Below are 13,381 nucleotides of genomic sequence, written 5' to 3'. Positions count from 1 at the left end.
AGCAACTTGGATGGAGTTGGAGACCATTATTTTAAGTGAAGTAACTCAGGAATAGAAAACCAAATATCCTATGTTCTCACTTATAAGTGGGAGCTAAACTATGAGGATGCAAAGTCATAAGAATGATATAATGGACTTTGGGGATTCTTTGGTGGAACTGTTGGGAGTGGGGTGAGGAATAAAAGACTATACATTGGGTACAGTGTACACTGCTTGGGTGATGCGTGCATCAAAATCTCAGAAATCACCACTAAAGAACTATTCCATGTGACCAAAAACTAAAAATTAAAAAAGAACACAATATACACACATATACACCGCCACCCCGCACACAGATTAAACATATGAAAATATATTCAACTTCACTTACAAAAGTATAGTGAAGTACACTGATGGACTCTGTTGGCAAGACTGTGGGGAAATACACACAGATTGCTTTTGAGAATGCAAAGAGTGTTACCCTATAGAATTATCTAACAAAACTACATATGCACTTGCCCTTTGACCTGACAATTTGTCCTGAAGATACAGCTCCAATAACATAAGAATACACCACCACAAGCTTATTTATGGCAGCATTATTCATAATTGCACAATATTAGAAATTACATAAATGCTCAAACACAGGAAATTGATTGAATAAACTTGTATATCCACATGATGGAAGACTAAGAAAAAGAAGAATTAAGAAGATTTCTGGCCGGGCGTGGTGGCTTGAGTCTGTAATCCCTGCACTTTGGGAGGCTGAGGCCTCACTTCAGGTCGGGAGTTTGAGACCAGCCTGACCAACATGGAGAAGCCCTGTCTCTACTAAAAATACAAAATTAGCCAGTCGTAGTAACACATGCCTGTAATCCTAGATACTTGGGAGGCTGAGACAGGAGAATCACTTGAACCTGGGAGGCAGAGGTTGCAGTGAGCCAAAATCGCGCCATTGTACTCCAGCCTGGGCAACAAGAGCAAACCTCTGTCTCAAAAAAAAAAAAAAAAAAAAAAAGATGTCTATGATTTATTGTGACATGAATTTCAAGATATGTTAAATGAAAAAAGAAAACTCAAAATAATGCATAGATTGTATGCTACTTTGGGATAATAAGGGAAATAAGGAAATTAAAAATATCTGTTTTTTTTAACTTTTTTTGGAAGTAACTTATACTTTTCCTGTTTGTTTGGGAGAAAGGATATTCAGAAAGCATAAACCAGAGACTAATGGAATTGGTAATCTACCAGAAGTGCAAGCAGAGGGAAAACAGAGTGGCTGGACAGGACGAGGAGGAACACTTCTTTGGATATACCTTTCCATATAGTTTTGATTTGTGAAATCATATTATTTTTCTATAAACTTAAACATTAAATGTGGATGGGGAGAAAGCCTTAAAACTGCTTGGAAACAGAAATAAATAGACATAACTACATTTCAATGAAATTATATAATCACACCAAAGAGAGGAATACAAATTATTCCAAGTAACTTTTCAACACAGTGCCTTGACTATATATGTCTTCCTCTGAAGAAAAGGATACAAACATAGCTTGAACTTTTCTTAGTCATTTTTTGTAATGGTATGGATGCAACCATTTTAAAACTATTTTGCTTTTGAGTCTTGTAGGATTCAGGAAATAAATAAATATTCTTTTTGTTTGTTTCATGAGCCAGGATTCTCACTGTGAAGTAAGTATATAAAAATATAAAATAGAGAAAGACAAGAAATATCACTGAAGAGTTTGTTTGTATTGGATATATCAATATAAGCAGATAAGTTAAAAACGTATATTCACCAATTCTGTCAATTGCCCCTTAAAACGGTGATATCCCAATGGCAAAATAAGTCACTTGATATTGGTTCCTAAATGCTATTTTTCACTTAGAGGAATCAGGAATCCTTGGAGAAAGGCTGATGTCATGGATAGGGCAGGGAAACACAAAGGAGCCTGCAACATCTGGTATTGTCAAAAAGCAAGAAAATCTCAAAAAAAAAAATTAAAAAAACAGAAAGAGAACACGCCAAAAGGACAAAGGAATGTTCAGTGTGAGACAACTCTACAACCCAATGGATAAAAGACAAAAAGTTCACTGGTTGCTTAGTTTGTTGTGGGGGTTGATGAAGAACAGGCCATTGACATGGCCTCAAAACATTCCTTGCAAATTGCTTATTAATTACAATAGGAAAATAGTAACTGTACAGCAGAGAAGCCACTGATCACAATTAGCATCATGGATAAGAGGCAAACAAACTTAGCGTGCATCCAGATGTGCCTCCAGAATGTTTGCCTCCAGAATGTTTGGATTATATGCTAATACTGTGATTACTCAGTCTACGTCAGCAATTGAGGAGTAGGCTAGGAATTTTCCTAGTTGTGTCTGGTTAAGGAGTAGGCTAGGAGTAGGCTAATTAAGGAGTACGCTAGGGCTTTTTGTAGTTGTGTCTCCTATACCCTGAGAAAAACACAGCACCGCTCATGTTGTGATTCAGCCAAAAGGGCACTATCTGAATCTAATACTGTGGAACCATCAGGCAAATCCAAAATGAGGGTCTTTCTGTGAGAGAAATGGCCTGCACTCTTCAGCAATGTCAATTTCAGAAAAGACAAAGACAGGCTGAGAACTGTGCAGATCAAGGTAAACTAACGAGATGTGACGATTAAGTGCAAAGATGTGATCCTATATTGGGTCCTCTATGACAGTGGTCCCCAAACTTTTTGGCACCAGGGACCGGTTTCGTGGAAGACAATTTTTCCATGGAAGGGAGTTGACGGTTTTGGAATGAAACTGCTCTACCTCAGATCATCAGGCATTAGATTCTCATAAGGAGTACGCAGCCTAGATCTCTTGCATGTGCAGTTCACAACAGGGTTCATGCTTCTGTGAGAATCTGATGCTGCCACTGATCTGACAGGAGGTGGAACTCAGGTGGTAACGCTCACTGGTCAGCCACTCACCTCCTGCTGTGCAGCCTGTTTTCTAACAGGCCATGGCCCAGGGATTGGGGACCCTTGCTCTATGGGGAAGATGCCATAAAGCACATCATTAAGACAATTGGTGAAAGTTGAAAATTGATTAGATAAAAGTATTGTGTAAATGTTAAAATTCCTGGATTTGATAACTATGAAAGAATGTCCTTGTTCTTAGTGAATACACATTGATGGAATAAGGGGAAACAAACACAGAAAAACCTACTCACAAATGGTTCAGGAAGAATACGTGTGTGTGCATATGGGCAGATATAGAGCAGAAATGTGGCAAACAATTACAAATTGATGAATCTGGGTAAAGGGTATATGGAGACTTTTTGTACTATTCTTACTCCTTTTGCAAAATTGGAATTATTTCAAAATAAAGTTAAAAATATTAATACATCCAAACTTTTTTGTGTGAAGTTGCCTGAGGGGCAGAGAAAATATGGGGTTATATTATTCCCTCTGTGAACTCTTATTTAACGTTATTTTACCAGGTGTTTATTGTCTACTTTGTGCCAGGAAATGTGCCAAGTTTTAGGCTTTGCCTGTTCCTTCATGCTTTCTCTCATCCAGTAAGGGGAAGAGGGCACTGAACAATTTTTCACCCCCTTTGTGAGTCAAAGTCTCTCTGGGTCCCACTCTTCTGATTTGTACAATCTATATGATGAACCAGATGATTTCTAGTTCTAACTCAATGATTCTAAGTCTCTCTACCCAGTTCTTCTAGTTCTTATCATTTCCTTCTCTTTGTACTTTTCACTCTCTTTTCTGGACTTTTCTCTAAGCTGTACCTGAATGGCTTTATACCAGGTGTTTCCATGGTTGGATCAAAGAGGCAGGCTGCTACAATGGCCTTTCTTGAATAGGAAGAGCAGCTGGAATCCATTCAAAAATATAAGCTGGCAGAATCCTCTTCTTCCCTCCTAAGCCATTGTCTCTTCAGCTCTGAAAATGCCCAGCACCTATGCAGCTAGGAGTCCATAGTGGTCTCTTAACCACAGTCCAGACATGCTAGTTTGAAACACTGGCGCTTACCATCCCAAATTCATCAATATTTGCAAATGGCTTAGAGAAACTATAACTCAAACGTCATGTTGGGCATCACACCTTTCTCCTTCCACAACAGAATGGGAAGGTGGGCACTGGGGAGTTCCCTTATAAGCCTAAGGCTTGTAAAGAAAATAATAAAATGAAACTAAAGCCCAAACCAGCAAAAAGCAATTGGGATATTTAATTTTATTTCCTTTATTTTGAGTTTAACAGCTGGTCACTGTTTCTGATTAAGAAACTTCTGAGTGGGAACAAGGGCCTTTAAAGAGAAACACGTTGTGTTTTGGCAGAAAACCTTAATGACTTAGAACATAAACTTCTGTCAAAAGAGCAGAAGGCCCTGATGCTAGAGAGAGCCTGGGCTGAATGAGGCCATAACTCATGTTGGAGCTCCTCATCTTGTTCTCTCTGCTTAGTCCAAGAAGCAGGGGGCCTGAAGTCACCTCCTCATATAAATTAGCTGGCTGTATTGTGTCTATGGAGAGACCTATTTATTTTCCTAGACTGAAGCCAATCCAGAACTTGATGAGAGCCTTGTTCAGAGGCATAGAGAAGGAGAAGGCAGGGGTATCCAAGAATTAGTTGAATTTATCTTGTCGGTTTGGGAAATGATGCCTAATGGAGGACTTGGCCAGCTTGTGGGGATCATGGGGGAAAACGCAGTGCCTGGAGTACATTATTCTCATTCATGCATCCATCATTTTCTTCAACATTTATTGAGAATCTTTCCTATTTTAGACTCGATGACAGAGGCTGGGATACTGCGGTTGAGTAAGGCCTTCATGGTAATGCAGGCAGGTGAGCCCCCAAATTGGAACTTAGTCCAAGAGGGTTCTTGGCTTCACCCAGGAAAGAATTCAAGTGTGAGTGGTGGTGTTAGACAGCAACTTTTATTAAAGCAACCATGCACAGCAGCAGCAGAGGTACTGCTCCTTGTAAAGCAGGGCTAAGCCATAGGCAGTGAGCCCAGAATAGCAGCTCAGAGGCAGTTCTGTAGTCATATTCATACCCAGTTTTAGTTATATGCAAATTAAGGGTTGGATTATGCAGAAATTTCTAGATAAAGGGTATTAACTTTCAGGCGTTGCCATGGCAATGGTAAACTGACATGGCACATTGGTGGGCATGTCTATGGGGAGGTGCTTTCACCCTGTCCCTGTTTTAGCTAGTATTCAATTAGGTCTGGTGTCCAAGCTACACCTCCAGAGTTGAATTCCACCTCCTGAGTCAGGTGCCACCTCCTACCTCAATGGGACATAGAGTCTGTTCGGGTAGACTGTCTTATAGCTAGATAACTACAACATGGTGTGGTAGGTGCTGCTTTTGAAGTTTTATGGAAATACAGGAGAGGATAAACTTCATTCTGCCACAGCTGAGGTGAGGACCAGGCAAAGGAAGTCTTTACAAAGGAGGTAATATTTGTGCTGGACCTCAAAGAATGAGCACAAGTTCATAGTGAAGAGGAAGAAGGACATTTTAAGCAGGGGAAAATGTTAGACCCTTAGGAAAAACCAACATATATAATTCCGTTGGATTGAATTTTATAGGATTCCATATAGTGAGGGTACAAGGTAATACAGGGAGGGTGGATTGAAGTAGGATCTTGGAAGTCCTAGTGCACTATGTTGAGAAGTACAGTCTTGATCCTACCCATGGGTAATAGGAAGCTAGGAAGAGCTGTAAGCTGGAAAGTGACACAATCACCCTAGGAGCTATGTAGAGGTAAATTACAGAGGGGATTAAAAGTTATAATAAGCCTGGTCAATATAGCAAGACTCCATCTTTACAAAAATAGAAAACAAAAAAATTAGCTGGGCACAGTGGTCCATGCCTGTAATCCCAGCACTTTGGGAGGCCAAGGCAGTAGGATTGTTTGAGGGCAGGAGTTCAAGACCAGCCTGCACAACATAGTGAGACCCTGTCTCTAAGAAAAAAAGAGAAAGAAGGAAAGAAAGAAAAAGAGAGAAAGAAAGAAAGAAAGAAAGAAAAAAAGAAGGAAAGAAAGGAAGGAAGGAAGGAAAGAAAACTAGTTGGGTGTGGTGGCGCATGCCTGTTGTCCCATTTACTTGGAAGGCTGAGGTGGGAGGATTGCTTGAGCCCAGGAAATGGAGACACAGTGAGTTATGACTGCATCACTGCACTCCAGCATGGGCAATGCAGTAAGACCCTGTGTCAGAAAAACAAAAAAGTTTTTAAATAATAGTCAAAATTGCTGTAACATATGGTAAATTATATTATGAAAGTTAGGTAAATGTGGAAGGGGCATAGATTTCTAAAATAGAACTCAAAGAGAATAAAGATGGGAGTGTGTGTGTGTGTGAGAGAGAGAGAGAGAGAGAGGGTATATTTGAAACGTATTTACATTCAGATTTTTTAGGCAAGAAACAACTGCAGCCTGAAGTGGAAGCTTATGGATGCATGAGCCATTCACGGGCAGACCTCATCCTCCTCCTGAGCCCTAGCAGAGAGGCAGCAGACACTGAGATTATAAAGCAGTGCTCCTTTCCACATGGCTACTCAAGACCAGAAGAGAGAACTACTTCTGGTGTTCAAAGGATGCAAAAGGTTATGGAGCTTATGATTCACATAAAGGGATTGACCAAGGTGACTTGAACTCTTTAATCCAACAAAATCAGTTGAGCATGCACTAGTGGCAGTTCTTATTCTAGGTGTAGGGGATACTCCATCAAACCAGACAGAAGGAATGTTCAAGGCTTTCCTTATGGCTGCAGGGGTTTTCCCTTGCATAGGAGCACCCAGCTGAGGGGCTCAGTGGGGAACTACATTTAACCTGAGCTCCACTTGCTGAGTCCTGGACCTGAGGGCAGTGACCACCTAGGTGAGGTAGGAGTGGTGCCATTTTCTGATTCTTACAAATATTTCTTATGATTCCCTGGAGGTCGTGCAGATGGAAGATTTTCCTCTCCTGGAAGAATCTCTGCTCTCAAGTGGGGGTGAGAGAGACATTAAACAAGTGAACATCTTATAAATAAGGAATTTCACAGTTAGCGTTGTAGAGACAACTCTGGTGCCCTTGTCAGTCCCTTTGGCCCAGAAGCCCTTTGGCCAGTAGCAGGCCAGCAGTGAGGAGTGAATATGCTTCCCAGAGAAACTCTCCACTAGCAGGGATAGCTGGGAATTGGCATATAGATGCTCCAGTCTCCTAATCTTTTAGGTGAACAGTGCTGGACTGTGTTCTGAGCTCTTCTCGTCTTCTCAGGAGCCTGAATGGAGCCAAGCCCCTTTGCCTACAGCAGGAACTGTGATATACATGTGAATACTAGCTTTTCCTCTTTTTCCGCTTCCTCCCTCACTTCTGCTTCCTGGGATCACCTGCCAAAAAAACTTTCTACACCCAAGTCCTTGCCTCAGGTTCTGCTTTTGAGGGAACCCAAATTTTAAGACAAGCTTAATGAAGACAAAAACAAAAACAAAAACAAAAATACAGGGAAAGCAATATAGTGAGTAGTATGTGGGAGGGAATGACTTTGACTAGAGAGGCTTCTCCTAGGAGAAGATACATGCACTGGGGTGATCACTAGCCTCTCCAACAAAAACCTGCTTCAACTGTCATCAGGGCCCCATGTGTTTTTGGTATGGGGAGGTAATTATGACAGTAACTTCCAGATTTGGGTTCACAACCCTGACCTCCCCTACCGAACACCAGTATCATCAGTGGAGAGCAGCCTTGCTGAGGACTTAGGCACCTGCTAAACAGGACCTGTGCATCTTTGACTGGAGCAGGAGTAAGGCCAATCATTCAACTTTCCCCTGCACCACATGTCCCTAGACATAGTATCCCCAGGGACAGCAGGGATAGCAAGGAAAGGCTCCTGACATGACTTTATATTTCACATCCAGGAACCTGCCTCCCAAAAAGGATTTAAGGCAGCTTACAACAAGAAAGTCAGAGAAGGATGCATCAGATCTGGCCTGGAAGGCAGATTGCGTGATTGACTAAGATGATAGGGAAAGTCGACCTCATGCAAGTGGGAAAACCTAAGTGCTAAAGAGGAACAGAGGCAGGAAATCCCGGATAGGTGTGAGGCCAGAAGTGAAACCAGCTCTTGTTTCTGGTTCTTTCCCTCATTAGGACTCTATAGGAACATTTCAGGGAATGCCTACAAAAAAATGGCTTACTAACAGAAATACCCTTCATCTCTGCAGTTCTTAACCCTTCGCAGCCAATGAAGTCACTGTTTCCAATGATGATACAATTCCAGCAACATTAGCAAGGCCAGAGCATTCATCCTACTCTAGACAGGGGCATAAAATCAGGCAGGGCCATTTTCCACACCACACTTCTCCACACCCTGGAACAGCCAGGCCTTTGGAAACAGTTCAGTAACTAGGATTTAAAATTAATTTTCCATTCCACTGTTCTTCTCAGTATTTATTCCAATGTGCTCACCCTGGAGTCTTTCAGGTGACCTTGCTTAGTGCCTCAGCTGTGGGATTTTGTAGTCTGTGATGAATGACCTCCATTCAGACAAATCAAAACAGGCATGCTCCAAGGTCAAGTTGGTGCAAATGTAGCTCATTTTACACAATAAGTTGTTTCCCACAAGTTGTGTATAGATTGCTTTTCTTGGCTTATTATTTTGGAGGAAGCGAGCATTCGCTGCCTAACCTCCCTATCCAATTGTTCACCATTTGGTCAGACGGCCCCTAAAAGTTGCAAATGTTAATGTTCCTGCCCTGCTCCAGCCCTTTGGTTTCACATACAAATGTCTAAACAAATTTCAGGGGATTACCAATGAATCACTTGTAACATGAAAATCTTCTTATAGTTGCAAAACATCCCACACTCTCCTCTGTTTTGTGACCTCTCCTTAGCACTCAGCACTGTGGGCCAATGACTGCCTTTGCCCACTGTCAACCCTGTTTCCCACCATCTGACCTTCCTTTATTGCTGTAGCTGAGCCAGGTTCTATGCTGCAGTTTCTTCTGATGTTTGGGTTTTTGCCCACTGAATTTTCAGAAAGTAGGGCTCATTTATATTGCAAAATTTGCTTTGGCTTGATGATTCTCCAGTAAATTCTAGACCATTAGAAAGGTCACTGTTTTAAGTCAGGGATAGTTCAGGAAGTAGGTTGCATAAGTTGGCCTCTCCAGTTCTGTTTCTTTATTTTATTTAAAAATTGGTTTTTAATATAAAAGTAACACATCATTATGATAAAAAATCCAACCCCTTGGAGGTAACCACTCAGCGGTATCTCTGCTAAATCTCTTATGTATCTTTCCAAACATTAAATACATGAATTTTAAAAACACACCTATTTAATGTAAGTTGGATTTTATTACACTTACTCTTTGCAACTTATTTTTATCATTAAACAGTACATTTTTTCACCTTTGAGGAGGCAAACTACTTGAGGAGGTTGTTTGTTTTCTTTTCCCATTGCTGCCACTTGTGAAAATCTCAAGAGGCTACTTAGTGGAGAAATGTGTGTGGATGCGAGACCCAATAAACACTCAGGATTTGTAAGGAACAGGGTTAAATGGGTAGACTAAGAGGCAGAAGTTGGGGAATGTGCTTGCCACTGAGATGGGCTTTGAGAGGTCCAGGTAAGGATGAGACTGGTACACATATGCTCAAGATTGTTGTATGTGAACTCGATTAAGTGGGTAATGACTACAGGGACATTTAATTTCTGAGACATTTTAATTTCTGTTTCTATGTAATCAGTGGCATTGTAGTAGTTTCTGCATCATCCAATGTCAGGCAGTGGGACAAAATACATAATAATAATTGCTACCATATTTTTGCCAGCTGGCTTTTAGAAAATGCTCAAACAAAGCCTAACACATAACTTTGCATTGTGTATGCATGACCTCAGATGCTTCCTGGTAGATTGTGTTAGCCACATTTTACAGTTAAAAGAAATGAGGCTCAGAGGGTAAGTATTTGCCCAAAGCCTCAACCCTAGTGCCAGGCAGAGCCTCACTCAGATACCAACCTGCCCATCTCTAGAGTCCATATTCTTTCCACAACATCACATTGGCTCACATATGGCAACATCCTTTTTAAATTTAAAAAAATAGCAAAGGAGAAAAGCATGTTAATAAAATAGGAAAAAACTATAAGAAAGAGAAGTCAACTAAGCCTATAACATTTTGACTAGGCTTTGAAGCTCAATCATGCTGCTTGCCGCCTTTTAATGGGACCCACAACCTAAGACCTGAAGCCAGAGACCTTATCCCAATAATCCACTGTACTCACAGAAATGAGGTGTAGAAGGCAAGCAGAGAGACTTTTAAAATGAATTTTAGCATCTCTTTGAAGTTTTTTTTTTTTTTCCTTTAGTGGAAGATTCTTATGACATGGTTAAGATTAAAATGCAGGCTGGTAAACACAGGAATTTTATCTTCCCAGTCTGAGTGATTTGACAGTCCCCGCTGCCTGATTTTGATTTATCTGATTCCAGTGTGTCCTTACCATTTAACTGCTTGAGTTGTCAAGGGAATGTCGTCCCATTTTAATTCCTAAGGGAAATATAGATTGCTTTAATGTCGTAACTCCCAAAACAGCCTGAGAGATTTTTCTCAAAAAAGAAATACATGCATATGTGCAAGATCTATGTGAACAGGTTGACTATACACAAGCACGTCCACCTTTGGGCTGAGACCGGGCATCTGTGTTTTGGCCAAGGAACAGCTCTGTTTCCTGGAGCGCTGGTGGAATGATGGGGAGTTCTGACAGTCCCTGTCCATACACAAACTTCTGAGATCAAATTAGTCCAGTCAAAGCAAAGAGGGCGTCCGTCTGGCTGGAGCAACTGTGTAGGCTGACAATTCTCAGCAGCTTTCAGCAGCCCCAGTATGATAATGGCTGAGCCCAGCAGTGAATAACCTAATCAAGCCATTAAAGGAAACAGAAGCCCTCTGCCCTGTTTGATTTCTTCCCATAATGATATAAAGAACAGTTTAATGAAGTCAAAGAGGTCCTGGGCCTCTCAGTGTGTCCAGGCCTTTGGAGGCAGCCCTATTGAGTCTGCCGCTGATGTTCATTACCAGTCTGCTGCTGGCTGCCCCAGCCCACAGACCCCGCTTGCAAGCTGCATTGTAGCTGGGGTTTTCTGGGGCAGTTTTCCAGTTGCCGCAGCCCCGCCTGCATTTTGTCTACATAAATTAGACCTTGTGCAGCATATTGGCCTGTCAGGGGACTAGGAAGAAACTGTATATTGTTTCTGGCATCCCTGAGCCCTTCTGCCCCTGACATCTGCTGCGCCTGTGACAGGGAATACATTCTTGACTCATTATCCGAGCAAGTGGAATCCCACCCTGACAGGACCATTAATCAGAATCAAGCAGTCCGGCAAATAAAAAAGAGAGAGAGTGAGCGAGCATGTGTGTGTGAGAGAGAGAGAGACTAAAGAAAAGAAAGGAGACACTTTCTAACTTTGGCTTTGGTGTCATTCAGGGGTCTGGACAACTAGCAATCTATCTTTCTGAGTGACAGTCCTGATGGATGGCATTATTTATGCTTTTGTGTATTAAAAGACAGCTCTGGCACAGGCTTGTCATTTTCAGAGAGGTTTACAAAAAGTTGAAATTTAATTTGGAGGAAAAGGAGGGCAGAGATCAGACGAGGCTGGTGAGTTGACAGTCTGCAGTGGGAAGAGAGGGAAGTGAGGGCATTTGAGTGCAACGATTTGCTGGACAGAGGTGGGTGGTAGAAGTGGCGGTGTGAGTAGGTGTGTGTAGTGTGTTGTGGCTCTCACGTATCTGGGCAAGCTATGGGCCTCTGGAGCTTTGAATTAAATTCAACATGTGGTAATCATTTTATTGAGATGAATGTTTGGGTTTTTGCTGAGAAAAGATGCAAATGGAAAATATACTTGAGTGTTTGGGAACGTGTGTTGCGCATATACGTGGAGAAACTTTAAATGGTTATTTTCACCACTGGAACATTGCCTGAAATTAGAACTTCATAAATATAATGGATACTTTTGTTACCCATACACATCAAGTATTGGATAACAAGGACACGTAATTTACCTAATCTTATTGATTAAACCGTCATGGTAGGTCTATGAATGTGTGTGTGTGTTGGGTAGATAGAGAAAGGCATCGAGATGCATAGGGGATAAAAAATTCTGTAGCACAAATTTCTTGCACTCTGTCATCCCTGTGACCTAGAATAAGATGCAGGATGGAGAATAAAGGATATAACTAAGAGATTACAGCAATGCATATTTATAACCTTCATTTATAACTCTATGCTCTTGAATGACCTTATACTTCCACAGACATCTGTTTTTGAACCCAACAGCCAGAATGCATCATTTGCTTTAAATTAGTAACATAGAAAACCTCCAGTCCTTGGTTTGTTCTCTTTTTCTATCCTGGCCCTGCTGACACCTTCCTACCTTCTCCCTGAGGGTTCCACACACCGATGATGTCATGTGTGGGACCCTTAGGGTGTGTGGGTCCCACACACTGATGATATGCTTTGGCAAGGCTGCAAAGTCCAGGCCCATGTTCATGAATCATGGAGAGGAAAAAGCCTACAGCTCAAGTGGGCCCAGCATCAACCTCCAGCCCAACCATCAGCTATTCTTCCTCTCCCTGAGTCTTTCTCTTTACCTGGAAAGACGTGTATGGGAAGCCTACTCATTAGCCTTGCTTTTCCAAAAACTCCCTATGTGTTACCAGCTCTGGGCCTTGACCCTGGGGGATCATGAGGTTATAAAATCTCTAATTACACCTGAGAATATATAGATGACATGGTAGTATAGGGCATAATATTCTGGAAGGTAGACCATTTCAAGTTAGGGTTAGATTTAGTCTTAATGGGAGGGCTTAGAACAGGATAAGGGTCTAACATTTACAACTGTATCATAATAACAGCTTTTCTCATTTAGAATGGGGACACATGCTCCTAATTTGCATAAACAGGTTAGTCAAAGACATCAAATTTCAGTGTTTAGATTAACAGGCATTAGGCTGGGCACAGTGTCTCATGCCTGTAATCCCAGCACTTTGGAAGGCTGAGGCTGGCGGATCACGAGGTCAGAAGTTTGAGACAAGCCTGGCCAACATAGTGAAATCCTGTCTCTACTAAAAATACAAAAAATTAGCCAGGCATGGTGGCACATGCCTGTAATCCCAGCTACTCAGGAGGCTGAGGCAGGAGAATCACTTGAACCTGGGAAGCGGAGGTTGCAGTGAGCTGGGATAGCACCATTGCACTCCAGCCTGGGCAACAGTGTGAGACATCATCTCAAAAAAACAAAAACAAAAACAAAACAAAACAAAACAAATAGGCATTAGACCAACAGTTGGCTGGCCAATAAGTTGATATCAACTATCAAGCTAAGTGGAACGAATATGAGAGTCAAAGAATCCTCTTGGGAGAAGTTGGAATTTA

Source organism: Pongo pygmaeus, chromosome 7, assembly GCF_028885625.2.
Source record: "Pongo pygmaeus isolate AG05252 chromosome 7, NHGRI_mPonPyg2-v2.0_pri, whole genome shotgun sequence".
Lineage (NCBI taxonomy): Eukaryota > Metazoa > Chordata > Mammalia > Primates > Hominidae > Pongo > Pongo pygmaeus.
Note: the sequence above shows the minus strand (reverse complement) of the source record.